The sequence below is a fragment of the Pongo abelii genome, chromosome 12 (genome assembly GCF_028885655.2).
Source record: "Pongo abelii isolate AG06213 chromosome 12, NHGRI_mPonAbe1-v2.0_pri, whole genome shotgun sequence".
Classification (NCBI taxonomy): domain Eukaryota; kingdom Metazoa; phylum Chordata; class Mammalia; order Primates; family Hominidae; genus Pongo; species Pongo abelii.
The window spans coordinates 116,622,539-116,638,211 of NC_071997.2; the positions used below are offsets into that span (position 1 = coordinate 116,622,539).

At 48.0% G+C, this 15,673-nt stretch overlaps 1 pseudogene; it reads right to left on the minus strand.

Annotated features, from left to right (window-relative positions):
* Positions 1-6,562: 6,562 nt before the first annotated feature.
* LOC112132189 (small nucleolar RNA SNORA40) lies at positions 6,563-6,655 on the minus strand (annotated as a pseudogene).
* Between the last annotated feature and the right edge of the window lie 9,018 nt (positions 6,656-15,673).

Below are 15,673 nucleotides of genomic sequence, written 5' to 3' on the forward strand. Positions count from 1 at the left end.
TCAGTTCTGGATCTGAAATCGAGGGTTGCTTGGTGCCAGGCAGACTCATTTTGAGATCTGAGATTCGAGGCCCCATGCCAGATGTGAAAACAACACCACAAAATCACATCTCTGGCCACTGCCCACTTCTAAAGCTTAGGGTAGCAGGGAACATCAGGTACAACCAGGATATCACATTCTCTCCATTTGGGTGACATATTTCTGGAAACCCTGAAAGCAAACCAGCCCTAACTCAATAAGGGTAGTCACAATGCCAGACTCACAACTAATTTGCAGGATATTTTAAAACATGTAATTATGGGTTATTGATAAGGAGGTGCCAGGAAGAAGGTAAGACCATGGTTTTGCCCAAACCAGGAGCCAGCCCCTGTGCTGCATACCCACTGCAGGCTGGACATATGTGGCCCTCCAGGCATCTTCTTTGGAGGGAATGCATGTCTTTTTTTCAGCATAAGGATTTGGACTTCTTTTTAAACAGGAATGTGTTGTTCTTCAAACAAAAATTACACAACTCAAAGAATATGTGTGGCTTTTAGGGAGCGGCAACAGCTGAGAAACCTACACTGGTTCTGGAGGAAATTCAATACGGGCCAACCTAATCGCCATGACGGAGAATTTGGAATGAGTCTAAAATGCCTTCTCATTATTGGACAAACAGCTCTCCCTCCTTCCTAAGCAGGCTGGGGCGTTCCTGGTGAAAGCCTTTTGATAAGAAGAAGCAGCTCCTGGGAGGCGAGCCACCCACCACTTTCTTAGGCACTATTGTCCTGAGCTGGGGGATTGTGACGTGGGCTCCCGGTCTACACAATGCCGCACCTCCTGCAATGGGCCATTCATCGGCCCCAAGGTTCCCTGATGGGAGGGAGCCCATTGACCCCGGGATAATAGATGAAAGTGTTTTCTCACTTGCCTTCCCCTCCTGACCCCTTGCCACCATTTTTCATGCACTGTCTCCTCTTCAGCCAGACGGAGGAATTCTTCCTCTGATGATGAAGGCCCAATGACCCTCTCCTGCATCCCGTAAGCTGGCTGCTTGTGGAGGATTGCCCAAAGGGGTCCCTGCATAATGCAACTAAACCAAGCAAGGGTCACTTCCTTTCCACCCCCACTTCTGCGTATGCACACATCAACACACACCCCAAAGCACAGAAGAAGTGCTTGTAAAAAAATTCAAATTAGTGCATTTATTCATTTGCTTGTTTGTTTGTTTGCTTGTCCAGTGTGTTTGACTTCTTGGTGAATCCACCCAAGACAAAATGAGTTCCCAATTCATTGCCCAAAGGCTTCCCCATCCCCACTGTCTTCTCAAAAGGGCCAGGTCACCAAGCACATGGGGGCAGCAGAGCAAGCTGCAAAGTCTATCCAGTGGATGGCACAACTGCAAGGACCGTGGATCATCCAACAAAGCCTAGGTACTCAGTGGAGGGCCACCTGGGAGATGGGACTGACCAAGGCCACTGGCCAGTTAGTGGCTCCCCTGCAACCAGCACCCAGCTCCCCAGCTCCATGCCAGGGCTCCGACCCCTTCGAAATGCCTCCAGAGAAGGTACATTCTCATTAGCAGTGACAGGCAGACAACAATCTGGCCTTGACAAGGGTGTTTTATTATGTCTGAAAATCTATGAACCGCCATATATTTCTTTTTGCAGCCCATAAGTGGCAGGTAATGGTACCTGGAAAGGAGCAAGCTGAGCAGAACTCAGCTGAGGAAAAGGGAAAGATGGCCAGGCCTGGGGTCTGGGGTGACCTTGGGTTCTTGAGCCGCTGAAGGCTCCTGGTGTGAGAAGGTGGCCCTCTGTGTGCCTCTTGCTGCTTCTTCACCTCGTGTGCATGGGCTGCGGGTGGGGGGATGGCCTGAGGCAGGGCTGGGGACCCTGATGCTTGACTATCTGGGAGTACTCAGAGACCTGCAGTCTGTGTGTAGGGCCTCAGCACCAAGGCCAAGCACAGGGGCAACCCCTCACCATCTTAGAGAGGGACTGTGGCGGACCAGCATGGGGAGGGCAGTCCGGCTCCCAGGGATGATTCCACAGAGAAGCTAATGGGCCTTGGGCGTCGGGCCCCTGATCGCGTGGGGTCTTTCCAAGGCCCTGTGTCAGGCAGCATTCTCCTGAGAAACAGAAGCAACAGGATGCGTGTGTGTGCAGAGAAAAAGAGAGAGAGAGACAGAGAGAAAAAGAGAGAGAGATGATGATCAGACAGAGAGACAGGGAGAAAAAGAGAGATGGGGACAGAGGCAGAGAAATAGAGAGAGAGAGAGAGACACATAAACACACAGAGCACAGAGAGAGATGACCAGACAGAGAGACAGAGATGGAGAGAGGGAGAGAGATAAAGATGGAGAGAGAGAGATAAAGAGAGACAGAGACACAGAGAGAAAGAAAAGGAGGCAGAGGGACAGAGAAAAAGAGAGAGACAAGGAGAAGAGAGACAGAGATAGATGGAGAGAGAAAGAGAGAGACATAGAGAGATTTTAAGGGACTGGCCCATATGACTGTGGAGACTCGGGAGTACAAACTCCACAGGGTGTGGCAGCAGGCTGGAGACCCACAGAAGAGCTGCAGTTCAAGTCTGAAGGCTGCCTGCTGGCAGAGCTTCTTCCTCCTCGGGAGTGGCCAGGCCTTCAACTAATTGGGTGAGGTCCGCCCACATTATGGAGGGCAATCTGCATTACTCAGAGTTCACCAATTTAAATGTTAATCTCATTCACAAAACACCTTCACATGAAAAGCCAGAATAATGGTTGACCAAATATCTGGGCACTGTGGCCCAGCCAAGTTGACACATGCAATTAACCAGCACAGTTCTTACCTAGCTGGGCATTTACAAATTACGTTCTACCTTTTTTTTTCTTTTTTAGGAAAAAACTCCCCAAATGCAAAAGCTTCAGGCCCTACAAAGCCTCTTCACACAGCAATGTCCAGGCCTTGCTAGGGTTAGAATCCAAGGCCCCTGCCTGCCTTGGATGCGCTGCCCAGGCCCTCAGAGGAGGATCCCGGAGCTTCAGGGACCAGATATGGAGAGGGATACCCAGAAACAGGCTGCCTGCTCGGGAGGGGCTGAATGCTTATGCCCCCACTCCCCCGAGATAGCCATTGCCATCAGAAAATCCACTTTCCTGCAAGGGAAATTGTGCGAGAATCCCTATCATCCCCCAGAATATTTCTAATGAACAATCTGAAGCTCAGAGAGGCAGGCTGAGGGTAGAATCATCCAAGGCTGTTTGGCCGTCCAGGTTCTTACCAACTTAGAGATGCTGTCAGATCTCGTTGTTAGAAGGGAAGTCCCTGGGCAAGCAGGGGCAAGTGCAGCAGGCCTGATGTGACACCTGTGCCGTGGGAGCTGCCGGCCAGTGCCTGGCGAGGGCAGCCTTTGCTCCAGGGATCCTGTAAGGACAGACACACCCACAGAAGGAGCTGCCTGGTGAGCCAGTGTCTGAGGTGGGAGCGCACTGGCTGGTCTGCCTGGTGGGGACGGAGCAAGTGAAGGTATTTCAGTGAGTGGCACCTGGAAAGACTTGTGGGTATACTTCCAACACCTGCAAGGCCCACGGAGACTTTTCCATGCTACTCTGGGCCCAAAGAGGAAAAGTGGCCTCACCCTGATCAGAGCTGGTGGCTGGGGCAGACATTGGTTGCTTACTCGATAGTCATTACCTGCCAATGCCTTGCTGACAGAAGCCCAACTCCATTCAGTGTTCACAGGAAGAGGGTCCTGGCCCATGGCCAAATGACAATTGGTCTAATCCCTCATAGTAAGCCCGTCCTTCTTTGCCAGTGATTGGTTTGGGGCTGGGCATGAGACTCGGTTCTAGTCAGTGTGACGTAAGAATCCCCGGGGAACGCTGGCCGAGGGTTTCAGGAACACATCCTACCCCTGTGATAGATGAGATGATTGTTCAGAGAGTATTGATGCTCCTATTCCCCTCCCCTCCCCTCAGGGCAGGATGCACATGCCAGCCCACCATCATGTCCTATTGGCCAAGCAAGGCATCTGCCCAGACATGGGCAGATGCCTTGCTTGGCCAATAGCATGTGAGCAGACATGAAACAGACTTTCAATATTCTCACAGGCTTGGTCTTACAATTTGCTCCCTGAATCTGTCATGCAATCAACATGCTGGGTTGCTGGTGAGTACAAGAAAATTAGGATGACTGCAGAACAGACCTGAACCTGACCTGAAGCCTCAGAGACAAGCTCAGCCTCGCCTCAGCCTGAAGCAGAACAGTCCTGGCTGACCCGTAGGTAGACTGCAGAGAAAGAAAAATAAATGGTCTGTTGCATTTGTTATAGGTCACTGAGTTTGGGGTGGTTTGTTACTCAGTGCTTTCGTGACAGCAGCTCACTGATACACCCCCTCCTGCTGTTTAGTGAAGCTGTGTGGGTGTGGAGCTTAAAAAGCTATGCAGCCATCTCCCAACCACACTGGAAAGCCAGAGGAATCACAGAGAGGTAACCACAGAGATGCTAAAATGACATCCCTAGAGGTCAGGTTCCATCTCTGCAGAGTGACATCTCAAATTTGCCAACACAGAGACGGTCTCTTTGCCTCGTGGAGGAAATGTTTTCCCCTGTTTCTGTCCACGGGTGCCACTGCCTTCCTATCACCAACCTCCTCGACATGTGGCCTCTCTTGAATTCTAAAAGCCTCTTTAAAGTGTGCATTCATTTGTCTGTCATTTTATTCACTGAGTCTTTGCTGAACTGGGCTTTTAGAGCAATTAAGCACAGTCTCTTCCCTCTAGGGGTGTTCTTTGGGGAACAATGGTGGGTTTGCTGTGGCTGAAGCAAGTCTCTGGCACAGCCTGAGGGAAGGAGGCATCCAGATGAGGCGGAGCTGTCCCTGGAGTTAGGCTGTGGAGGGCCAGGAAAGTCAGGCCCAGAGGATGAGGCCAGAGCCGATGGGCAGTGAGAGGCTGTCAGAGGCTGAGTCAAGGGGAAGGGTCTCTCTAGCCACTTCTGTATGTGGCTTCTGTATGTGACCAGGACTGAGTGACAGTGTGAAGAAAATGTGGCTGGGTGGGATGAGAGTGAGAGATCCTAATATTGCATAATACCGCATATTTTTCCCTGGGTCACATAGTTATCCAGCAATATAAATAATCCACTATACCCAACAAACAACAAAACACCTCATCCAACATGCTTTGTAAAGCTGCCTCTAGAAACTCTATAAATGTATGAGCCAGAACTCTGCAGATAGATGAAAACCATGCCCTGCCAGAAGATGAGTGAGCTGAACATTCATTGAACAACCCTCTCATGATGTCCTAGAGAGGTGAGACAAGTGTAAAAGAACATCCAGCTTCACAGACTCATGACCAGATAGAGGAAATCAAGATGCTCCCTCTGCTATCATAGAATCACAGAATGCTGTAGACTGAAGGGCAGAAACCACAGACATTTAGCCCCTGCGGTTCTGAAGGCTGCAGGGATGGTGGCGGGGGCAGGGAGGGAGGGAGGGAGGGAGGGAGATATCTTGCACCTCTTTCTCTTTTTATAAGGCCATTAGTCCCATCATGACCTAATCTAACCCTAATTTCTTCCAAAGGCCCCACCTCCAAATACTGTTACACAGAGGTTTAGGGCTTCAACACGAATTCTGAGGGGGCACATTCAGTCCATAGCATGAGGCCCACCAGAAACAGCTGGGACCTGCCCAAAGCCACAGGAAGCTGTTGGCTACTCGACCGTCTCCCAGTTCCCAACATGGTGGAGTTTGACATGTTCTTCAACACAGGGTTTCCCAATCTCAGAGCGATTGACTTTTGGGCCGGATCCTTCCTTACTGTGCAGGCTGCCGTGTGCATTTTAGGATGTATGGCAGCATCCCTGACCTCCACCCATGAGATACTAGTAGCACCACCCTCACCACCAAGTCACGACAACCAAAAATGTCCCCTGACATTGATAAATGTTTCCAGGGGGCAAAATTACCCTCAGTTGAGAACTACTGGACTAACTTCTGGATTAAATTCAAGGAAAACTCAATTGAACTGCTTGATAGCAGTTCAAGACTCAAGCCAAAGGTGGCCTTTTTTTCTGTACAGCTTCCCCCAACTCTTTTTCCCAGGTCAGAGTAGTTGACCTTATATCTTACGACCTCCTCTGACCTTATGTCTGTCATAGATAGGACTGATCCCGTCACGTCCTTACAATTCTTTAGTGTTTTATGTGCCACAATAAACTGTAGGCTCTTTGAGGACAGGATTGTGATTTTTTTTTTTTTTTTTTTTGAGATGGCGTCTGGCTCTGTCACCTAGGCTGGTGTACAGTGGTGCGATCTCTGCTCACTGCAACCTCTGCCTCCCAGGTTCAAGAGATTCTCCTGACTCAGCCTCCCAAGTAGGTGAGATTACACGTGTGCACCACCACGCCTGGCTAATTTTTGTACTTTTAGTAGAGATGAGATTTCACCATGTTGGCCATGCTGGTCTTGAACTCCTGACCTCAAGTGATCCACCCGCCTCGGCTTCCCAAAGTGCTGGGATTACAGGCATGAGCCACCATGCCTGGCTGTGAATTATTTCTTTCTTTATTTTATTTTTTTTTTTGGTATCATAATATTTATTCTTATATGTATCGAAACTCATACTGAACAATGAGCTCTGGGTTGCAAAAGAGGATTTATTTCTTGAACCTATCTGTAAGTCTGGTGTGGATTATTTCTCTTTAGAATCCTCAGTGCGTGGAACAGCACCTGGAACACGAGGAAGCTGTGAGTGGGTGGATTAATTCCACACCCACAAGACCCACCTAGCCTGGACACAGTACATGTTTCATTTCATGCCCCCTAACCCCATAGTCTCCCAAAGGCCCGACCCACCAGCCATCCCTGAAGGCCTACCATTCACCTAATATGCCTTGGCCTTGCCCAGTCTACATCTTGCTAGTACCTTCCTTTTCTTGAAATTTCCTTCATACTCACCTCACCCTGTCCAATCCCTAAAATCCTCACATTCTCCAAGGCCCATCTCCAGTGCCTCTTCTCCTAGGAAGAATTTTCCAAACCTTCTAATTAAAAATAATCAACCATCCATGCCTTCCCCATTACCCCAGCCCCTGCTCCCAAAGTGCTTTTTAATTCTGTTATAACCATTTCCGGATACATTCTGTGTCCCTTACTAGACAGCGAACTCCCCAAAGGCAAGAACTGTCATGATCTATTTCCATATCTTCCACGGAGCCTAGCAGAGGCCTGGCACACAACAAACATCACTCAAATCTAATTCAGGTCTCCGAGAGAGGCCAGGCCAGCGGGCGATGGTAAACGTGTGCCTGACTGATTCCTCCTTCAGTGCCTTCAAGAGAAAGATAGTCATTACTGGAAAACATGGTTCATAATACTGTTTGCAAAAGGAAACTGCCCTACAAAATCATTATTCTTGATGAAAAAAGGGGTCTGTTTTTTTTCTTGAGAATAGATATCAATCCTAAGTGAAGGATTTAGCCAGAAGGTGAGAGGGAGTCCTCTGAGGCCTGTAAGACCAACCCCAGGGCCACACAAGACTACATATGTCCAAGGAGACACAATCTTCAGTTCTTAAGAATTTAAAGTTGAGTGTTGCATTCTCTTCTGACAGCAAGCTCATTCCGGCCTTCTGGAAAACAAATGCTGGCAATCACATCCATCGTTAATAATTCATAATTAGAAATATTATTAATAATTGGGGCTGTTATTTCAGTAGCTCTTCTAAAGGAGAAATGCCTAAGTGTCTGGATTTTGAGGCAGTTATTGGTACTGACTATTACACTGGACTTTAGAAATGATAAAGCATTCACTACCTAGCAACTTCCCTGACTCCCTCTTACAGCCATATGAGACAGTCAGACAGAATGGGGAGGCCCTCAACAAGTGCCCAGTGTCACTTCATTGCTGGCTGAGACTCTGCCACCATCCCTGTGTGGGTGAGCTGCTCCCAGCCCTCCCTACGAGGGAGGGGGAAAGAGAAGGCCTATTCACACCACAGCCTTGATGGCAGCTGCTGGAAAGGTGGGCTCAGTACTCGGTGAGAATAAGCCCAGGAGGGACAAAGCCTGCCTTTCTTTCTTTAGACAAATGAGCTCCAGAAAGTCCTGAGGCTACAGGAGGAAAGTCACTGGAACCAAGAGATCAGCAGCAAGTTTTATGGGGCTTGGAGGCCACTCATCTCCAGTAGGGTGACTGGCTGGGCCCGGAAAGAAGCAGTCGTTCCAATAGCAGCTGTGGCCAGTCTGCAGGGCCTCAGAAGTCTACTGCTGGTGAGTGGGGAAGTGGTGGGGGCAACAGGGAGACAACGGGGATCCCAGAGCCAGATGCGGCCTGCACACAGCTGCAGGTTGGCCTTGGACAGCTGAGCAGGTTGTGTGCTGAACAAGGGGCCCTGGCAGCATGGGAAGGGGTAACCCGAGCCTTGGTTTCTCACTGGCAAAAAAAATGTGTAATGTGAACCAGCAGGGGCCCTGGCATGGGTGGGGTAACTGATGCACCCACACAGTGAGGTGTCCCGGGTTCCTGCCCTCCCGCACGCACGAACAAACCTCTCCCTTAGTGACTCAGGTGCCAAAAATGATAATTTGGCTCTCTTTTTGGAGTAAGGCATGAAGCCCCTTATTAAAATGCAAAAGCCATTGTCAGTCATTACCACCTTATGGACTAACCAGCGAGGTTAATGGATTAACCAGCGAGAGAAGAGTGGCTGGGCACCGGCAGGGCTGTGAGGAGAAAGGAGTAGTGGGAAAGCCAGCTCCAGAGAGAGGATAGAGGTGAACAGGCATCGCTCATTTGTGCCACTCCTACAACCCAGAAGGCACGTAACATACATCCACTCTTTATTCTCACAGCAACCCTCAGGGAAGGCTCTGTTACACTGTTTGATGGAAGTTCAGAAAGACCAAGGTCGCCCCGCGAATACAGAGCAGAATCCACTTCCTACTCAGATTGTGCAGATCCAAGCTCCATGACCTCCGCACTATGCTGTTTCCCAGCAGGGCCACTGCGTCAGAGGCGATGGGGTTGAAAGGCACAAGGCTGATAACCATGTTTATTAGGGTATTCCTGGGGCAGCCCATAGGTGACAAGGACTCTGCTGGGGATAGCCTGATGCTGTAGACACCATTCAGATCCCTGTTTCCCCAGGTGAGAGAACAGAATTTAAGCCACACAATTTAAGTAACACACCCAAGATCTCCCCAGCACGCAGGCGGTGGAATGGGGATTTGAACCCATGGTGTGAATCAACAATTATCTCAACATTGAAAAGTTTAATTAAAAAATAAACAAAGGCTGGGTGCGGTGGCTCACACCTGTAATCCCAGCACTTTGGGAAGCTGAGGCAGGCAGATCATGAGGTCAGGAGATCGAGACCATCCTGGCTAACACGGTGAAACCCCGTTTCCACTAAAAATACAAAAAAATTAGCCTGGCATGGTGGCACACAGCTGTAGTCCCAGTTACTTAGGAGGCTGAGGCAGGAGAATCGTTTGAACCCAGGAGGCGGAGGTTGCAGTGAGCGAAGATTGCACCACTGCACTCTAGCCTAGGTGACAGAGCGAGACTCCATCTCAAAAAAATAAAATAAAATAAAATAAACAAAGTACAACTGCACCCTTTAAAATCAAGACCTCACTCTGACCAGCCCCCTTGCTAAATCCATAACCTGGAATGACAGAAGGGACCCAATGCACAGTAATCTGTGCAGCTCAGATTCCATCCTTCCTTCACTCCACAAATACTTTTTGAGCATTTCCTGTGTGCCAAGGTATTTTCTAGTGAAACAAAATCCTACAAATGGCAGATCAGAAGGCTGGGTGGGAGGGACCGTTTATTAATTAAGGACAATCAGCCCTGGGTGTAACTGGCAGTCTCCACCACCTACCAAGGGAAGAGCAGAGGGTAGGCTGGGAAGAAGAGGGGCTACGCAGTCAAGCAGGCCTGCGGGGAGCATGTCAGTGTGGTTCCTTACTTTCTGTGTGTTCTCCTGTGTATGTTCCTTCATTTCTTCGAGTCTCAGTTCCCTCATCTGCAAAACAAGGACCACAGTTCTTGCACACAAGGTGTTATGGGGATCCCATCGGATGCCTGCCTGTGTGTACATGGGAGAGTGAGAGAAGGCACAAATATAAGATGTCATGACTGTTAGGATCCCACAGGAGACCAACTGGGGCCCAGGGAAGTCTCTGTCACCCCTCAACACACATGCCCCAACACATCCTCTCCAGAAGGATGCCAGGTCAATGCTTCTGAAAGAAACACCTGACCCTTCAGTGGCTCCCCTTCCAGACTCTTTGCATGATGCCTAAGGCCCTTCAACTGCTCACTATTCCTGGATGCACCATACTTTCTTGGCACATCTCAGCCTTGGCTGTTTCTCCAACAGTCTCTTCTTCAGAAAGCCTTTTCTCATTCTGAATCTTAGTTGGGGTCACCCCATTCTGTGCCTCCACACTTCCTGAGTGTATCATATTATGCTGTCATTATAGGTTTCATCTCTTGTCCCCTGGACTCTATATGGTCTCCTTGAGGAAAGCAGCCATATGCTGTCCATTATTTGTACGCTCGGGGCCAAAAGTTGTGCTAGGCAGTGGGAGATGCAGGTAACTCCAGTGAAGAGGGTGCTTTCATTCTCTGTTCTGTACAACTTATAAAGCAACATTGACTTCGGTAGTTGGTTTATATTTTTAGAGTTGGGATCTTGCTCTGTCACCCAGACTGGAGTGCAGTGGCGTAATCATGGCTCCCTGAAGCCTCTAATACCTGGGCTCAAGTGATTCACCTCAGCCTCCAGAGTAGCTGGGATTCTAGGCCCGCATTCCCATGGCCAGCCTGTAGTTCTTATGTCAACGTCATAAAACAGGGGGAACATTTTCAATGTTCCGATAGCATCTGTAAAATCCACGATGAGGTCCTTTCTGTTCCCTGTATTTCAGCTTCCTGATTTGTAATCATGGTGGCTTCATCTCAAAGCCTCTTCTAGCCAGACATTCTGGGATTCTGGGATCTCATGAGAGGCCAAAACTTTGACCTTCAAAGAAGTCAAAGTGTTTTGAAGGCCAGGGTGGTTGATTGCACGCTCCCTGCCTACAGGAGAACTGATCAGCCCCACCCCCTACCACATGCCTTGCAGAGCCCCTTGGTGAGTAATATCCATCCCACCCACACCCACATCGGGCTTGGTCACATGACCTGCTTTGCCAGTGGAACATGAGCAGAAGTGATGTTATTGCATCTAACAGAGGCTGCGAGATTCACTGCCTGGTTTGGCCATTTCTCTGCTTTCCCCCCTGCCACAAAATCAAGATCAGGGGCTATGCTTTTCAGCCTCAGAATGAGAGAATACTGGATCAGAGCCTCAGCTGACTTGATGACCTAAAAAAAAATAAAGAAATAAATTGTTTTTATTTTGTATTTATTTATTTATTTATTTTACAGACAGGGTCTCACACTGTTACCCAGGCTAGATTGCAGTGGCAAGATCAGAGCTCACTGCAAACTCAAACTCCTGAGTTTAACTGATCCTCTTTCCTCAACCTCCCAAAGAATAGCTGGGACTACAGGCGTGTACCATCATGCCCAGCTAGTGTTTTCTCTTATTGTTTGTAGAGGCAGGCTAGTGTTTCTCCTTATGTTCCCTAGGCTGGTCTTGAACTCCTGGCTTCAAGAGGTCTCCCTCCTCACCCTCTCAAAGCTCTGAGATTTCAGGCATGAGCCCTTGCACCCTGCATATTTGTTTTTATAGTCCACTGACATTTTGATGGTATTTGTTACTAACCATAGTCTAACAAAAGCTGACTGATACAGCTTTAATTTGCATTGCTTAAAGAAAATATCATTGGTACTAAAATGAAATATAATCATAGTTTGAACCTTTAGGTTCACGTCAAGGTTGGGATATAATAATGACTAAGCAAATCCTCCAATCATTCCAAGGCTTTGTGTCATGTGATGCTCAGCACTGTGGATCCAGATATGAAAAGTCTGCCTGCCCTCTCTCATGTGTCTCTCAGTGTGAGTTATGGCTGATCATTTGATCAATTTATTCCATAATTTTTTTTTTTAGGTGGAGTTTCGCTCTTGTTGCCCAGGCTGGAATGCAGTGGCACAATCTCAGCTCACTGCAACTTCCACCTCCTGGGTTCAAGCGATTCTTCTGTGTCAGCCTCCCTGGTAGCTAGAATTACAGGCACCCGACACCACGACAGGCTAATTTTTGTATTTTTAGTAGAGACGGGGTTTCACCATATTGGTCAGGCTGATCTCAAACTCCTGACCTCAGGTGATCCACCCACCTCAGCCTCCCAAAGTGCTGGGATTACAGGCGTGAGCCACCGTGAGTGGCCTATTACATAAATATTTATTGAGCATATATATTCTATGGGCTTAACATTGTTTTAGGTGCTAGGGCTGCAGCAGTGAACAAAGCAAAGTGTCTGCTCCACTGGAGCTTATGAGTTGGGGGAGCTTACACTCAAAGAGGCACATTTAGGAGGTCACGATCACTAAGTACTGTGTGAGGTCTAAGCCAAAAATTATATTCCCCCACTTCCCTGAAGGAAATAAGGAAACACCTCAAAAGTTGATAACATTGTTCCAGATTAAGATTGCAGCTGCATACCTGCTAGACGGAGATTCTCTGGTTCCCTTCACAATCCAGGAGGTCTATCAACAATCCCTCCCTTATGCGCTGCATTTCAGAGTTTACTAATTGCTTTTACCTTCATCACCTGTTTTAATTCCTTCACCACTCTGCAGGAGAGTTAGGATTTTTCATCCTCATTTTACAGAATAGGAAACTGAGGCTGAAAGAGGGAAAGGAATAGGTTCAAGTTGAAACAGCCAATTAGAGCTTGTGCCCTAATTCTCAGCACAATATCCTTTTGCACTATCTTCCTGACTGCTCAAATATTTTCATGAGAATGTGATATGTGTTTATGAGCAGTTTTCATTGTTTCATTCTAAAAGGATTTTAGAGGAATTTCTAAAGCAAATTGTTCTTCATTTTTCTGTTCCATGTATAATAAGTCTCTCTAGCTACAATGTAATAATCAACATAAGATTGAGGAAGAAAACTCGAGTCAAGCCAAAGTGAGTTTAGGTCCACTTCCCCTGCATAGAAACTGAATCCCAAGCTCAAGGTGAGAGAATTCATATCTACCCAGAGGCAGCAGAATGAACACAGGCTTTTGCCAGGCACGGTGGCTCATGCCTGTAATCCCAGCACTTTGGGAGGCCAAGACAAGTGGATCACTTGAGGTCAGGAGTTTGAGAACAGCCTAAACAACATGGTGAAACCCCGCCTCTACAAAAGAATACAAAAATTAGCCAGGCATGGTGTCATGCACCTGTAGTCCCAGCTACGTGGGAGGTGGAGGTGAGAGAATGGCTTGAACCTGGGAGGCGGAGGTTGCAGTATGCAAAGATCATGCCGCTGCCCTCCAGCCTGGGTTACAGAGTGAAACCCTGTCACAAAAAAAAAAAAAAAAAAAAAGAATGGGCCAGGCCTGGTGGCTCATGTCTGTAATCTCAGCATTCTGGGAAGCAAAGGAGGGCGGATCACTGAGGTCAGGAGTTCGAGACCAGGCTGGCCAACATAGTGAAACCCTGTCTCTACTAAAAATACAAAAATTAGCCAGGCGTGGTGGTAGGTGTCTGTATTCCCAACTACTTGGGAGGCTGAGGCAGGAGAATCACTTGAACTTGGGAGGCAGAGGTTGGAGTGAGCAGAGATCATGCCACTGCACTCCAGCCTGGGTGACAGAGCGAAACTCCATCTCAAAAAAAAAAAAAGAAAGAAAGAAAAAAGAATGAACACAGGCTATGGAGTAAAACAAACTTGGGCTGGAACTGTAGCTTCATTACTTAATAGCTGTGAGACCATGGGCAAGTCATCCTCCGCCCTGAGCCTCAGTTCTCTCCTCCTGTGAAATGGGAGCGGCAATACCTCCCCAACAAGCGGTTACGAGATTTTCTGCGGGAAGTGCTGATCCATAGCTAGCCCTCACTAGATGCTCAGTGTTAACTTTGATTGAGTGGCTGCTATATTCAAGGCATCATGTCAGGCTTTTTGTACATACTGTATCCTCTTCCTTATTTTTATGACCCTGAAATAAAGCTATTGTCATTTTACAGATAAATGATACATTTTAGGGGTAAAGTGTCAAGCCTGCAACCTACCTTCAAATAGTTCAGAAAAAAATGTATACATACAGAAAGCACCCCCCACCGACACACACACACAACGCATATAGAGGAAAAGTAAAACAAATACAGGAAGATGTTAATAATTGCTGGACCTAGATAAAGAGTATACAAGTGGCCAGGTGCAGTGGCTCACACCTGTAATCCCAGCATTTTGGGAGGCCAAGGCGGGCAAATCACCTGAGGTCAGGAGTTCAAGACCAACCTGGCCAACATAGTGAAACCCTGTCTTTACTAAAAACACAAAAATCAGCCAGGTGTGGTGGCATGCGCCTGTAGTCCCAGCTACTTGGGAGGCTAAGGCAGGAGAATTGCTTGAACCTGGGAGGCGGAGGTTGCAGTGAGCAGAGATCATGCCACCGCACTCCAGCCTGAGCAACAGAGCAAGACTGTCTAAAAAAAACAAAAAAGCATACAAGTATTCATGGTACTATTTTTTCAACTCCTATGTAGTATAACATTTGTCAATCTAAAAATTTTGTAGAAAAAAACTCCAATTTGAACAATAAACTATCTGGCCACCCTCTCCAGCTTTCTCGCTCCTTCTGAGCACTCTGCCCTCACACCACTGTTCCCGCCGCCTGGAACACCCTTCCCTGCCTTGCTTAGCTGGGGAACTCCAGCCATCAAGACTCTGCTGCAAAGTCATTACTCTGGGGAGTCCTTCAGACCCGGGGCCTGTCTTCCCCGGGTCTCAGAGCCCCTCTCCCTTGCTTGAGGTTCCCCTTGAGCACACTGTATCCTGCGGGTAGATCCTGCACTTCTCTTTCTGGAGACTAACGTGCTGAGAGTGGGAGCTGCATTATTTCTGTCCTCATCCCCAGCCCAGGATGCAAAGTCATCCAAGGTTAAAAGAAAAATATCACCTAAAATCAAACATGTTTTTCCAAAGCTTTCCAAGCCTGAGAAATGCCAGTGAAACATATTTTTCTGACCTGTCTCCAGCAGGCACTCAGAAGAGGCTGGTGAACAAGTGAATCAATGAACTCTACCTCTGATCCCAACTTCCAAAACCTTTTCTATAGGCAATGGCATAGATTCAGATGCTTCATCCCAATCTCAGGTCTGGACAACAGGAGGTGAGCCAGTGGTGCCTGCCTGATAGAACCTGGGGTAGAGTGAAAGAGGCCAGGTCCTTGAACTGGCATTGGAACTGTCAGAGGTTCACATCCTCATTCCACCAACTACTAGTTTAATGCAAACTGGTGCCTGTCACTTAACCTTTCTGTAGCTCAAGTTTTCCCCTCACTGAAAAGGGAGATGACACCTGGGTTTTTTTTTGTTTTATTTTTGTTTTTTTTGAGACAGAGTCTCTCACTGTTGCCTGGGCTGGAGTGCAATGGCAAAATCTCGGCTCACTGCAACCTCCACCTCCCAGGTTCACATGATTCTCCTGCCTCAGCCTCCCAAGTAGCTGGGATTATAGGTGTCCACCACCACACCCAGCTAATTTTTTGTATTTTTAGTAGAGGTAGGATTTCACTATGTTGGCCAGAC